The 16,080-nt window shown below is 44.0% G+C and overlaps 1 protein-coding gene across 1 annotated transcript in view; it reads right to left on the reverse strand.

Moving 5' to 3' along the window:
* CRB1 (crumbs cell polarity complex component 1) overlaps positions 1–16,080 on the reverse strand; it is a 53,746-nt gene that overhangs the window by 12,734 nt on the left and 24,932 nt on the right. The window lies entirely within an intron of this gene.

Genomic DNA, 16,080 nt, shown 5'->3' on the forward strand with positions numbered 1-16,080 from the left:
TGATGCAAAGAGCCAACTCATTGGAAAAGACCCTGATGCTGGGAAAGATTGAAGGCAGGAGGAGAAGGGGGTGGCAGAGGACGAGATGGTTAGATAGCATCACTGACTCAATGGACATGGGTTTGAGCAAACTTCAGGAGATGGTGAAGGACAGGGAAGCCTGGAGTGCTGCAGTCCATGGGGTCACAAAGAGCGATGGAACAACAAGAGCAAAGTGTCTGGACACAGTAATTATGGCGTTCGACTAGCCTGCGCCACCTTTTGAAAAAACAGTCGAGGAGATCCTTGCCTGAGAAGCTCTCTGCCTTCCCTACAGAGGGCTCAAAGGACAGGCCACTCCCTTCCCTCCTGTTGCCACTGACTAATTTCTAGTCATGTCATGAAGGTAGCTCAGTCATGTCCGACTCTTTGCAACCCCATGGACTGTAGCCTACCATGCTCCTCCGTCCATGGGATTCTCCAGGCAAGAATACTGGAGTGGGTTGCCATTTCCTTCTCCAGGAGATCTTCCCAACCCAGGGATTGAACCTGGGTCTCCCACATTGCAGGCAGATGCTTTACCATCTGAGCCACCAGTGAAGCTTGACTAATTTCTAGTGATGTTTTAATAAAATGGAGATCAGATTCTCTGCTGCCTACCCAGTTCAGAGAGCTTTTAAAGAAGAAATAAGATAGCCCAGCTAATTTATTTAATTGCATTCTGGTTCAATAATTAGCTGTTAATATTCCAAGAGTGTAAAGCTCTTCTCTGGATTGTCTTTGCTGATCACTGTATTTTCTCATATTCTATGTCATATTGAAATTTTAATTATTTACATTCATTCCCCCCCCTCCGAAGTTTAGAGTAATTGCCCAAAGAATATCCCCCTTACTAACTGGAATAATCTGAAACATACGGAAATCTTGTTTGCTAAACCCCCAAAGAGACTGAGAACTGAGAATTCGGACTGTAAACTAAGCCTCTTCAGTCTGCTTGCTTCTTTTTCCCAGACCCTAGACTAACACTCCTCTCCCTCCCTGTAAAGGCTATTTCCCTTGAGTCTATAACTTTTCTGTTCCACCACCATTTAGATGACTTGTCCTCAGGGACGTGGCTGTGTTAAGAGCCCCAGGAAGCAAACCGTGATTAGTCGCCAGGCTTGTGAAATCCTCCCCGGTTCTGTTTACGAGCACGGCTGCCAACCCTCCGAAGGCTGGCTCCGCACCCATGTTCTTTTCAGGGTCACTCTGCCTGCAGAGCGCAGATTAAACACACAGCCTCGGGACTCTCATTGCTGTGAGGAGAAACATTTACATTCCACTGACAGCACGGGGTGTAAAAGGAAGCCATCTGCTCTGATTTAACGACTTCAGGAGTAGCTACGACTCCAAGATGAGAAAAAGTCATAGCACGGCTCACCCTCAGCCCAGGGCTCTTCTGTGAGGCAGACCTGGGGAGGAATCACCTCCTTGTTAGGAGGCATTTTCATCCTGAGAGATTCTCAGAGGTTGGCCCTCTACCCAATGGTTTCATTGTTCTCTTTTATTAATGGTTCTTTGCTACAGTTTTGTAGGGCTCTTTCCCTGGTCTTAGGAACCTGGAATAAATCTATTATTTCTAACATAAAGGTGACAATTAGGTCATTGATTATTTGTGCATGCCACCCAGGCAATTCACCTGTTTGATATCCAGTCCATTTTCTACAATGAGATCAGCTGTAAAATATTGATACTTCGGAAGGAAAAGGTGGGGTGTGTGTGCTCAGGCGCTCAGTCACGTCTGACTCTTTGCGACCCTACGGACTGTAGCCTGCCAGGCTCCTCTGTCCATGGGATTCTCCAGAAAGAATACTGGAGTGGGTTGCCATTTCCTTCTCCAGCTAAAAGGTTGTAAACAGGGGAAAAAGGAAAAGTAATTTAAACCTGAGGATTTAATATGTCCCTGGCCTCTGCCATGCCGTCTCAGTTTAATCTTCATGATTGTCTAAGGATACAGAGATCATTGCTCTTAATTAAAAGATCTTTTAAGCAATTTGTCCCAAGTAATGAATTGCTTAAGCAGCAGATCTGGTATCCAAATCGTCTGGGTTTGTTCACTTATACACAGATGCATCCTGGGTAGAGCACTAGGTAGATATAACCCTAAGTTTACCCTGAATTTCAACCAAGTTCCCCTTATTCGACATATTTACCCACTGAGAGATGAGTAATAATAGTTATTTTATATTCGGATCTCTTGCTATGGACAGTGCTTACATAATCAGCAGTGCTTCTCTGCTTACCGGTGTTGGTCTAATTGTTTAGGACTTTGCACGACAGAAAAAGCTCCGACAAAAGTAGGCTGATGGGTAGAAGCGTTTTGTCTGTGAGTTCTAGGAAGGTGCCTGGCACACAGCAGTTATCTGGGAGCAAAGCTGTCTCTCTAAATTCAGCAGAAGAACAAAGAAAGGGACCCCTAATTCACAACTTTCAGTCCTATGCTTTTAACAGCCCAGCATGTCTACCAAGAAACAAAGCAACGCAGAAAAATCTCCCAGGGTTGTTGCTTGTATGAAACAGCCCTGTGCTACCCTCCAGTTTTAACACAATGTTATCAGGCGATGATTAAGAAGGTAGCTGTTTTCTCGCTTTGCAGTGTCAGAAAACAAGGTATCAAGCCAACAACTGCCTTTGGAGGTGCAGCACTCAGATCGCAGCCAGGTATTGCTTCCAAGTGTAAATATTAACAGCGAAGGAGAGGAGGCGATCTCCTCTGGCTCTGGGCTGCCTGAGCTCAGCAGATTAACGTGACACTCCGGCCTGATTTGCTGAGATGCAGATAATTGAGCTTCTTGTTAACGAGTTTCTATGGTTGTTTTTTTTGTTTGTTTTTTTTTACTCCATCAGCAGGTTCTTGAATCAATGCCTGGATTAGGTTTGACTAACATCAGCACAGTTGACTCTGATGGAAAGTTTAAAATTTATAATTAAAAATTGCACATCCATTTGCTGGTTTCCAAGTAAAAGGAGTTAATACTTCTGGAAGCATTTATACCTAGTTTCCCAGAACATATTATTTCTTCTGCCTCTGCTTGAATGAAGGAGTCTGTGATGTTTTCAGGACACTGGGTAATGCTTAGGGGCAAGCTGAAGGAGGCCTCTCACGTTTCACCCATTGCCAAAGGATTTAAGGTCTTCATGAGTTTGGGTGAATGACAGTGGTTTTCATACTCCTTTTGAGGTGCTGGTAAAGAATCTGCCTGCAATGCAGGAGACGTGGGTTCAGTCCCTGGGTTAGGAAGCTCCCCTGGAGAAGGGCATGGCAACCCACTCCAGTACTCTTGCCTGGAGAATCCTATGGGCAGAGGAGCCTGGCAGGCTACAGTCCACAGTGCCGCAAAGAGTTGGACATGACTGACTCACATTTTTGAGACACTAAGTTTCAAAACTATTATATAGGAGCTCTTATTTTCCTGTAGATTTTTTAAAAATGGCCTCAGCATTGTTTACATGAAAACGTGCTTGCATCCTTCTCTCTATATAAAGTACATAAGCATGGCTTACAGTTCCTGTATTTAATAAATGGCTGTTGATGAGGAGGATGATCCCGGAGTCCCTCAAATGCACTTAAGCTGTCTCGCTGCAATGGCACGTTACTACCCATAAAAATCTGACACAAAATGTGTCCAGATGTGTCTCTTTGCAGCTCCATGGACTGTAGCCCTCCAGGCTCCTCCGTCCATGGGATTCTCCAGGCAAGAATACTGGAGTGGGCTCCCGTTTCCTCCTCCAGGGGAGCTTCCCGACTCACAGATGGAACCAGAGTCTCCTACATCACCTGTGCTGGTGGGCAGATTCTGTACCACTGAGCCACCTGGGAACCTTGTCCTACACTACCATGTACAAAATCAAGGATGGCAGCATTGCCCAAATACCAAATAGTCTACCTACTTTTGTTTATAAGAACGTACTCTGAATTTATGTGGCAAAAATTCTAATTGGCATATTCTTGGCTATGGACTCCTATGGTTCATCACACACTGTCTTAATGTGTGGTTTCAAGATCTATACTTTTGTATATTTAGAAAGCTGTATTCAAACAGAATATAGCATGTTCTTTTCTGTCAACTTCAAAGTTCATAACACATTGTAGTTGCTCAAATTCTTTTTGGCTGAGTCGACAAATTAGATAGCACTGTAAAACAAATGCAGAAGCGAACTCGACATAGGTGACGGGTAGTGCCTGATCTATCCAGGTGACACTCGGCTTACTTCTCAGGAAGAGAGCATGGCCTGGTTGGTCTGTGCATCAAGACTGACCTGGACCTTACTTTGAACTTGGAGAACTCAGCAGGAGCTGGTCATTGTGGCTGCAATCCATGACCACTGGGATATGGACAGTTCAGTTCAGTGGCTCAGTCATGTCCAACTCTTTGCCACCCGTGGACTGCAGCATGCCAGGCTTCTCTATCCATCACCAACTCCTGGAACTTGCTCAAAGTTATGTCCATCGGGTTGGTGATGCCATCCAACCATCTCATCCTCTGCTTCTCCCTTCTCCTCCCGCCTTCAATCTCTGCCAGCATCTGGGTCTTTTCCAATGAGTTGGCTCTTTGCATCATGTGGCTAAAGTATCGGCGCTTCAGCTTCAGCATCAGTCCTTCCAGTGAAAAGTCAGGGTTGATTTCCTTTAGGGGGAGCTGGTTTGAGGAGGACATCAGTGAACAAATCCTGAAAAGGGAACTGGACCAAGGACGGTGTCCTTGTCATATCCGCTTCAGCCCTCAAGGCCGTGTGAGTCAACACACAGGACCCAGCCAGCTCTTCCCTCCCCCAATATTTTACTTGAACAGGGAGCCACTCAAACGCGTTGCCCTCTGGAAAGGCACATGCCTGTGTGATGCTCACGAAGGGCCTCCCAGGCTCCTTACATCCCGGAACGCCTCGGTACAAAGGGGCTCATGGTAAGAGCCTACCCCCTGCCAGCCACACAGCCACTGTTACTGTCTCAAGGCAGAAGACAAATGGCACGCAGTGACACAGAACCTGGACCTCCTGAGCTCACCCCGTGAGGTGACTGGGAAGCTTAAATGCATCACTTAGGGCTCTGCAAATACAGTATCAAACAGGGATGCTTATATTGGTTACTACAATTCAAGAGCATCTATTGTGGTAACTTAAGTGGTAATTTAATGTGCATCTGTGCATGCTAAGTTGCTTCAGTTGTGTCTCACTCTTTGCAACCCCACAGACTATAGCCTCCCAGGCTCCTCTCTCCATGGGATTCTCCAGGCAAGATGCTTATCTTGGTTACTATAATTCAAGGATATTTATTTTGGTAATTTAAGCAGCGATGGAATTATCCCAGTTCAAACATATAGGACCATTACCCTCAGGAAGCTGCAAATTAGAATAATTTACATACTGCCCACTGTGAATATCTTTAGCATTCACAGGACTTAATCGTAAAAAACAAATAGGTTATTCTGGATTCCACGGGGGCCCCAGAGCAGATACTACAATCTTTGTTTACAAGATTTACATTTTTCATATTCTCCCTGGAAATGTTCAAAAAATTCCAGAGTTACCTGGGTAGCGTCTGTCTCGTGAAAAACTTGTGTTTCCGTAAGTTATATCTGTGCATGTGTGTGTGTGCTAAGTCGCTTCAGTCGTGTCTGACTCTTTGTGACTCCATGGACTGTAGCCTGCCAGGCTCCTCTGTCCATGGGATTCTCCAGGCAAGAATACTGGAGAGGGTCTATATATAATAACATCTGTTTCAAACCCCTATTTTATAATTAAGAAACGCTAACATCTCTAAACTATTCAGGTAGGGTAGTCTGCTGAAAACCAATCTCCAGATGTTGTGTTTATAAATTAGGACACTGAAACCCGAGGCAGTGTTTTGAAGGAAAACCAGTGACGAGTCTGAGTAAATCATTTAACTCGTCTGGGCCTTAGTTCTTGCATCTGTCAAGCATCAGTAACCTTCCTACTGATGTCAGGATTAAATGAGGTGCTGCCCACGGCACGCTTGGGGTCCTCAAGACAGCTCAACGTCAGAGAAGGCCCAGATCTCGGTGAAAGAGGTACGAGAGGGCTCTGGTCAGCTGGCGCCTGAGCCAGTGGGCTGCCCATGGCCCGAACTGCTAACTCTCCCTGGGCAGTTAACGGTCCTCTCTCAGAAATGTCTTCCACAGCTCTGAAGACAAACTACACCAAAGACATGCTCAAACCGCCTCCGTCTCGGGGCTGCCCTGGTGGCTCAGATGGGAGAGACCATCTGCAATGCACGAGACCCGGGTTCCATCCCTGGGTCAGGAAGATTTCCTGGGGAAGGGAAAGGCAAGCCACTCCAGTATTCTTGTCTGGAGAATTCCACAGACAGAGAGGGCTACAGTCCATGGGGTCACAAAGAGCTGGACACAACTGAGAGATGGGCATACCAGATCACCTGACCTGCCTCTTGAGAAACCTGTATGCAGGTCAGGAAGCAACAGTTAGAACTGGACATGGAACAACAGACTGGTTCCAAATAGGAAAAGGAGTATGTCAAAGCTGTATATCATCACCCTGCTTATTTAACTTCTATGCAGAGTACATCATGAGAAAAGCTGGGCTGGAAGAAGCACAAGCTGGAATCAAGATTGCCAGGAGAAATGTCAATAACCTCAGATATGCAGATGACACCACCCTCATGGCAGAAAGTGAAGAAGAACTAAAAAGACTCTTGATGAAGGTGAAAGAGGAGAGTGAAAAAGCTGGCTTAAAGCTCAACATTCAAAAAACAAAGATCATGGCATCTGGTCCCATCACTTCATGGCAAATAGATGGGGAAACAGTGTCAGACTTTATTTTTCTGGGCTCCCAAATCACTGCAGATGGTGACTGCAGCCATGAAATTAAAAGACGCTTATTCCTTGGAAGGAAAGTTATGACCAACCTAGACAGCATATTAAAAAGCAGAGACATTACTTTGTCAACAAAGGTCCATCTAGTCAAGGCTCTGGTTCTTCCAGTGGTCATGTATGGATGTGAGAGTTGGACTATAAAGAAAGCTGAGCACTGAAGAATTGATGCTTTTGAACTGTAGTGTTGGAGAAGACTCTTGAGAGTCCCTTGGATGGCAAGGAGATCCAACCAGTCCAACCAAAGGACATCAGTCCTGGGTGTTCATTGGTAGGACTAATTTTGAAGCTGAAACTCCAATACTTTGGCCACCTGATGCAAATAACTGACTCATTGGAAAAGACCCTGATGCTGGAAAAGATTGAGGGCAGGAGGAGTAGGGGACGACAGAGGATGAGATGGTTGGATGGCATCACCAACTCAATGGACATGGGTTTGGGTGGACTCCAGGAGTTCGTGATGGACAGGAAGGCCTGGTGTGCTGCGGTTCATGGGGTTGCAAAGAGTTGGACACGACTGAGCAACTGAACTGAACTGAAACTGAGCAACTAACACTTTTCATTTCCATCTTGGTCTATTTTATAAGGATTTCCATAGCTGGGACATTTTAAAAAGTGAGCAAATGCCTTTCTTAATTTTACATACTTCAAGATGATGAATGGTAGCCTTATTAGTCTATTGCCTCAAAGAATCTTTTCCGTGGTGCTGATCCAGGGAATTTGCTCAGTTTTTAGAGAAGGGAGACTTAATCTGATTAAACTTGAACCTCCTTAGACCAAAACATGCCTTTGGTCCTTTGAGAAAAAAGGGGGAGAGCATCACAGGCCTGAAAAATCCTCAATTAATGAAAAAGAACTTTAGAAAGATTTAAATGAAGTTTTTTTTGGGAAAAAAAAAGATGCTTAAAGCAAAACTTAGTAACCCAGAACTATGTCTAGAGAAATCTTTAATTAGCAGAAATCAGGTTAAAGAATATGTGCCTTTAATAAGTTAGAGAAAAACCAACCCCCCAACCAGACCTATTCAACAAAATTTTCTGCCCAAACAGCATACTTTAAAGAAAAAAAAAAAGGATATCTAGAACAAGGAGCAAATTCTATCAGTTTGAGTTCCAGTAGGAAAGAATAAGTCGGAGAATATCATTGAGGTGTTTCCATCAGTCAAATAAAACCATCATTAAAGAAAGGTGCTACTATTTTTGGTGGAAGGGAACCCTTTTAATCAGAGTGAGGGGCAGCCCATGGAAAATCACAACCTATTGAAAATAATTTAGAGGACGGCGTGGTGCCGGCCCAAATCGGGTTATTATGAAATGACTCTTTCCTGCTCCAGCTGGGTTTCAGACAGAAGCTGGACGATCTAATCTGTAATCTAGCCCTCGCTTGAATTTATCCGATTTTACACCCCACCACTTCCAGCATCCTTCGGCACCCCAGCCAGGGCTGGTCCCTCTCTATACCTCACGTCGTCCAGACTCGGTTCCCACCATCGCATCTTTACTCCTGACCTTTCTTCTCTCTTGAACGCTCTCCCATTTTCTGTTCTGCAAATAATCTTTCTCGTGTTTTATGGCCTAGTCGAATTCCCATAACCTCCTTGGAAACTCCCCCTCTTGGAATAACTCGCTGTGACCAAACTTCTGTAATTCATCCTGTGCTTTCACTCAGCGCCGTAAATCAGGGGCTGTTTTCAACATGCCTTGTGGCTTCTCCTTCCCCTCCAGAACCAGACTGCTCTTTTATTGGCACTCTCGGAGTAGGGGTTATACATCTCCCTGATGCCCTGTCCCCTCCCTCCCTCCCTGTGTCCTGTCCACTCTCAGGCACGGTGCAGAAACGCCTGTTTGACGCTGTGGTCACCTCCTTGACTCTCAGCGGGCAGAGACAGCAGCCACTCAGCAGTGCCCGGCCTCGAGGTGGGACTCGTGAAGCGACAGGACTCTGGGCTTCCTGCTAGGAGGCCCGGCTCATCAGCTCAGCCTGCAGGAGCAGCCTTGGAAGACGGAGGTGGCTCAGAGGCAGGGTGACCTAGTGGGGAGGAGAAGCTGGTGGATGGCTCAGCCCCTCAGGCTCAGCTGAACTCGGAAAGCAGGGAACAAGTGGAAATCTCTTCAAGAAGCTTTTCTGACAACCAGTGCTGTGAAAAACAATAAGCGTTGGTCTTGCTAATGGTGCTCTTAGGGCAAGTACAGGCCATTTCATCCATGTCCGTGCCCTCGTGGGGCAGCTGTCGAGCACCCTTCCTCTTGGGAACAGCTCTAACTCCTTGCTGGGTCCTCCTGGTCTCCTGCAACTGCCTGAATTTCATCCGCCCCTTTTCCTCTTTCACTGCTTGGGGCTCTTCAACAAGCTGTCCAGTGTTTTATCATCTTGTAGGGTCAGTGCCGTAAATCTCCTTGCCTCTCTCAGACCTCTAACCCTCCTCCCATGACCCCAAAGGAACTCGGTGCTCTGACGCTTGGTCTTCAGGGTTCCTTTCTCAGACTCTTGCAAATATCAAGACGCCGTTACACAAAGACAAACGCCTAATCATCTAGGCCAGGAGTATTTATAAACACATCGCAGCACATCTCACTGCAGAATCCTGGTGAGAACCTGGGGTTCTGAGCTCTCTGCTAACAGCACACAACTTTATTTGTGAAAATTTCTTCTATGAGAACCAATTTATTCAGCCCTTTGGCAACAAACAGTCAAACAAAACAAAAAAGGCGTCTGGGGAAAATGTGCTTTTTTGTGTTGCTAAGAAAATTCCTGCCCATTCTGTAAGACCTGGTCAAGGATCTTCTGGGAGAAACTATCCCTGCCCTCCCCTCCTCTGTGCAAACCACGTGCCACCCACCATTCCTTCGTCCATCCATTCATCCTTTCAGTAAGGAGTGAAGCACCTGCTCTGTCAGGCAGGGCTGCCAGGCCCAGACCTTACAGAGTTAAACAGCCTTCCAGGAGCTCACAGGCCGGAGGACTCGGCAGACAAATCAAGGTGTCTTCACTATTGCTCCCACATATGTGGGGCACGTGCCCCAGAACCTGAGCACGGGTCCTGCACCTTCTGAACTGGATCTGCTCGAAGGCACTTAACCGCGGACTTTGTGTTCTCATCAGTAACGTGGGAAAATTAATATCATGTAAGTCTTGGGACATTTGTGACAAATAGTCAACATAATGTGTGAGAAGCCCTTAGGCATAGTGGCTGGCTCCCAGGAAGGACTCTACAATTAATAACCTTCATCAGTGTTGTTATCATTATATGTTACAATGGAGGTGTATTTAGGAAGGTGTGGGAGCTTGAAGGCCCCCTAGTGTTGATGCGGGAGGGCAGAAGAGAAAGGAAGACTTGAGTGGAAGCTTTGAGAATATGCATACTGGACTTGGCAAAGAAGGATTACATGAGAATTCAAAGAGCAAAGAATTATATTTTCTTTAAAATGTCTTCTTTCAAAGTTGCAACTGTGGTCAGCTTGTTCTGGGTTTAGAAGAGGTGAAGGCACGGATTTTAACGATTCGACACACCCATATTTGAAGAGAAGAGAACTTACACTCCTCTCCAGAGTCACTGGTTTTGAGGGGCCCTGTCCAGCCTGCTGTAAAGGGAATGCTTTCCTAAAAGCAAGTGAGTGAGGGAGGGAGGGAAGGAGGGAGGTCGCTCAGTCGTGTCCGACTCTTTGCAACCCCATGGACTGTAGCCTACCAGGCCCCTCAGTCCATGGAATTTTCCAGGCAAGAGTACTAGAGTGGGTTGCCATTGCCTTCTCCAGCTGATCTTCCCAACCCAGCGATCGTACCTGGGTCTCCTGAACTGCAGGCAGACGCTTTACCGTCTGAGCCACCAGGGAAGCCTCCTAAAAGCAAAGAGGAAGTCAAATTAGATACAACCCGGAGGGCTGCCCTGAGACTGTGTTACAGGTGAGCGCCCATGTCTTTGTAAAGCTAAGCTTCCTCTGGGATAATGGTTCAGGAAAGAGCCAATTTATATCAAATTTCACTTCAACATGAGTAATAGGGTTTCTGTGCATTTGGTTCTTGGATGGAAATAATGTTCCTCTGTGGGAGAGTGTGGGCTTCCCCAGGGGCTCAGTGGTAAATAATCTGCCCGCAGTTCAGGAGATATGGGAGACTCAGGTTTGATCCCTGGCTCAGGAACACCCCCTGGAGGAGACCAGGGCACACACTCCAGGAATCCTGTCTGGGGAATCCCATGGACAGAGGAGCCTGGACAGACATCAGGCTACAGTCCGTGGTGTCGCAGAGTCAGATTTGACTGAAGTGACTGAGCACGGTGGAAAGAGTGGATCACTGATCCTCAAGAGCCTTCCACCACCAAAGAGGCTACTAACGACCAGCACTAGGCTTTTCCATTCTGCGAATCTAGTAGGAAAGCTGGACAGATTTTCGGTACTTAAACCATCATTTATATCTTAATAACTGTGGGACAGGCTTAATACACACACACACACACACACACACACACACACACATGGTTCTCAAAGTTAGAAAATGCCACTCTGAACTCATCTTAAAAACAAATCATTCGTTATATCAGTAGGTTCTTTAATATTCATTACCTACTATACATGATATATATAATGCTGGCTATTGAAAACTTCAAAGGAATATATGAGCTTTAAAATAAATGTTTTCTTGAGTTTTTTTTTTCAGCTTCCTAGGTGGGACAGTTGGTAAAGAACTTGCCTGTCAATGCAGGAGACTCAAGAGATCAGGTTCGATCCCTGGGTTGGCAAAGTCCCCTGGAGGAGGAAATGGCAACCCACTCCAATATTCTTCCCTGGAGAATCCCATGAACAGAGGAGCCTGGTGGGCTACAGTCCCTGGAGTTGCACAGAGTTGCACATGACTGAGCACACATTGAACTAGAGTGATTTCACTCATTCATCAAAAATTAATATGCAATTTGCCACTTTGAATAACAAGTATGTGGATACCTCAAATCTCCATAACACAGTCTTGCTATTCAGCATAGGGTTATCAAAAAATGTTAGGGGGATTGAGTTAAAATAACATTATTCAGAGTTTTATGTACAACTAAAGTCAGGCAGACAATAAAATGATCATATTCCAAATGACTAAATATGTTTCATTGCAAATAGCCTATTTGTTTTCAGAGGAGCTATATTTAGTATGTTACTTTCCTCTGTACAATTAGTTTCCACTAGATTTCCATACTACATGAAACAATCTGTGACTCAGTAATTACAAAGTGAGAAGAAGATAAGACCCATGATATTTTTATGTCCTTTCAGAAGGAAAGAATTCTTTCTATCAAGCTTAGGAAAATAATACTTGTATAATACATATATGAATCATGAAAGTTTAAAGTAGAAAATTTCAAGTCAGTTTTCTTGATATTTAAATTTGGTCAAATATAAAGTCCCCTGGAGTGGGCCTGGTTTTCTACATTTACTTTCACAAAAAAGATCAGCAATGGATTCAATGAGCTGCACCCTCTTTTCCCAAACCCAATGTAAGTCAGTCAAGAAGAAAATCCATATAAGAATCTATACATTCAATTCTTGAAAAAAATTGGGAGAAACTAAATTCATGTTATATTCAACTAGACAACATCGTGATATTCACTTGCATACTAACTGTTTTGTTTCATTAATCACAACTCTATTTTTAATAGATGAACCAATGTTAAAAGTTCTTCTTGAGTAAAAACCAACAGGAATAACTCAAGAAAATAATAGTTAACATGGTGTGATAAGCTTCATTATTCACCTTGAGTCTTTCGTTAAGTTAACTAGACTGTAACAGAGACTTGCTTTCTAAAGTGATCTGTGGGGACTTTCTTGACAGTCCAGTGGTTGAAAATCACCAGGCAATGCAGGGAGCGTAGGTTCAATTCCTGCTCAGGGAACTAAGATCCCACATGCTGAGCAGCTACTAAGCCTGTGCCCCACAGCCAGAGTCCATGCACCTCAGCAAGAGACCTCACACAAAGCCAAGAAGATCCCTTGTGCAATAACAACTAAGTCAACAGAATGAATGGGATCCTGCTATTTGCAACAGCCTGGATGGACTTTGAGGGTGGTGTTATTGTTGTTGTTCAGTCGCTCAGTCATGTCTGACTCTTTTGAGACCCCATGGACTGCAGCACGCCAGGATCCCTTTCCTTCACTGTCTCCCGGAGTTGCTCAGATTCACGTCCACTGAGTCAGTCACGCCATTCAACCATCTCATCCTCCCACCTTCAATCTTTCCCAGCATCAGGGTCTCTTCCAGTGAGTCAGTCCTTCCCATCAGGAGGCCAAAGTATTGGAGTTTCAGCTTCAGTACCAGTCCTTCCAATGAATATTCATGGCTGATCTCCTTTAGGATGGACTGGTTGGATCTCCTTGCAGTCCAAGGGACTCTCAAGAGTCTTCTCCAACACCACAGTTCAAAAGCATCAATTCTTCGTCATTTAACCTTCCTTATGGTCCAACTCTCATATCTGTACATAACTACTGGAAAAACCAAAGCTTTGACTATGTAGATCTTTGTCAGTAAAGTGATGTCTCTGCTTTTTAAAATGCTGTCTAAGTTTGTCACAGATTTTCCTTCCAAGGAACAAGCATCGTTTGTGGCTACAGTCACTGTCTGCAGTGATTTTAGAGCCCCCCAAAATAAAATCTGTCACTGCTTCTACTTCTGTCCTCTTCTGTACTCCTCTAGAGCTGGCACTGAGTTCCATCCTAACACTGACCCAGGAGTTCTTCTCCTCTGCCAGTCTACATCCTCAATGAGACCCTCAGCTTGTGGGCATGTGCTGTGTCTAATCTACAGTTGAATTCTCTAGTCCAGGGCATAGCACATAGAAGGTATTTATCAGCATTGGTTGAATAAATCAAAAAATAAAGTTGAGAAATGAAGTAGTCTATATTACTAGTGATTTTGGTAGTTGAGAATAATTTTCATAGTTTCTTCACTGGTATTCTTCCTAAATCACTAAACTCAAACTTTATGTATCACCATTCCCAGAAAAGACTCCATTTAAATTTTGCAAAATTAAAGCTGAACAACTTCTGCTGTAATGCTCAGATATGGTAAAGGGATCTTTAAACACAATTTAGTGAACAATTTGGAAGGTGAGAGATGTTGGTTGCCCTTACACTGAAAAATATGTATTTATGGAAGGCTTATCACAATCCCTGGCCCAGAGAAGTTTCTTGGAAGTGTTAAATTCGTCTTTCTATGCTGTCAAAACACTGATTTCTCCAAACCTCCCTATTTTCTCAACTTTCCCTGTTCTCCAAAAGGAAGGGTGATAAAAACCACATCCTCATACAGGAGAAAATGGCATGGCCAAAAATACACAGAGCCTTGTTTAGTTCAAATGCTGAACCTTAAAAATGAGCAAAATGAAACATTTCTAACTCAACCACTACAGGTTATGTTTCAGAGGCGGAGTCTAGAGGAGCCTGTGTAGATTTCTGTCACTCAGGTGAGATGGCCCCTTCTCAAGAGCCAGGTTAACCGGGGACACTGCATGTCCCCAGTAAGAACCATTAAGGATGTCATCAACTTGAGAATCCCAACTAGAGGAGTGTCTGGACATAGAGGGGATGTACATGGAGCTTTGACCTAGACGGGCACAGGCGTCTACCTGCAGGAAATGTCTGGGGGAAGAGACCACCATTCAGGGTATCAGCACAGGTTCTTCTGTGTGTGTGTGTGTGTGTGTCTGTGTGTGTGTGTGTGTCTGTGTGTGTGTGTGTGTCTGTGTGTGTGTGTCTGTGTGTGTGTGTGTGTGTGTCTGTGTGTGTGTGTGTCTGTGTGTGTGTGTGTGTACCTGCGCACGCACCAGACTTGTGGCCATCTTAGCATGCAAGACACAGTCTAGGCAAATGAAGACAGATATCAGAAGATGAGGAGTACAGACACAGAAACAATGGTTTTATTTTTCCGTGCAAATGTGCACAAGCTATAGTCACACACAATGCAACTGAAAATACAGAAGAAGACAGAGAAGAAGGACAGGGTTTTTAGGTCACATATGACAAGACGTGGGGAAATGGAAAAGCAACTGACAAGAGAACTGCATGGAGAAAGAAATGGTGAGTGACTCAGAAAGATATCTGGAAGGAAACGTGTTATATTTGGAATGACCTGTAAGTACATAATTACAGATATGCCCAAGAGGGAGTAGATGTGAAAACTGTATGTGTGGTCTTTGGCTATAATCCATTTTATGGTTACTTCAGATAATTTGGGAAAGCAAATATTGATAGGAAGGGTTTCTCCAGGTCTCTTGTCAGGAAATCTAACTTTGCAGCAGATCAGCTGAGATGGTGGGTTAGCACATGCTGTCGGGGGGTGAGGGGGTGGGGAGTAGAAAGGAAAGAAAACTTCAGCATGACTTTCTCCAGTTTAGTGCCTGCCAGCACTCCACAGCATAGAAATTTGCTGCATAAAAGCCTCTATAACTATTGAAAAATAAGATTGAGTTTACTTCCTTTGCTTTTATAGTATACTTTGTAGGTTTGATGTCATGCTATATTTAAATTTAGCTTGTAATTTCCACAGGAAAACAATTTTCTTAACAAAAAAAAAAAAAGAAGAAGGAACTAAATGAGTATTGGATACCACCCAATGGATAAAACACCCTCACATTTTCAAACCAGGGCAACTCCTAAAGACACGAATGTATTTACAAAATGATATTTGGCAGGCCTTTGCTATTATAGTTGCTGTCTGAATTAATTCATAAGATCAACCCATTTTCCCTTTAAATGAACACTAATCATGGCTCCTTGGGAAGGTATGTCCACACACAGACACTTAGCATAAACGACAGCAAGTCAGTGGAAGCAATAATAATACTAGTAAATAAAGTTACTTTCTAATTAATATATTATATACTGTACTAAAGCTAAGCAAGAATATATATTAATCTTTGCATACCTTATTAATTTACTTGGTAAATCCATCACTTCATGTACTTATTTATCAAAAAATCATAGTGCCAAATATATTTTGATTATAATATAGGTCTATGGGGTCGCACAGAGTCAGACACGACTGAAGCAACTCAGCAGCTGCAGTATGTTTTCTCTTCAGAAATATAGTTGAGAGGATAAATTTACTTGCAGATTTTAGAAAAATAGGCCTCCAGGAAATTCAAGTTTTATAAATTATATTTTTAGTATATACCTATAGAATAGCATTTCTTTCTTTTTAAAATATGTAAAGCAATTGCGATTAGTTCATTTGATAG

This window comes from Oryx dammah, unplaced genomic scaffold (genome assembly GCF_014754425.2).
Source record: "Oryx dammah isolate SB20612 unplaced genomic scaffold, SCBI_Odam_1.1 HiC_scaffold_21, whole genome shotgun sequence".
NCBI lineage: Eukaryota > Metazoa > Chordata > Mammalia > Artiodactyla > Bovidae > Oryx > Oryx dammah.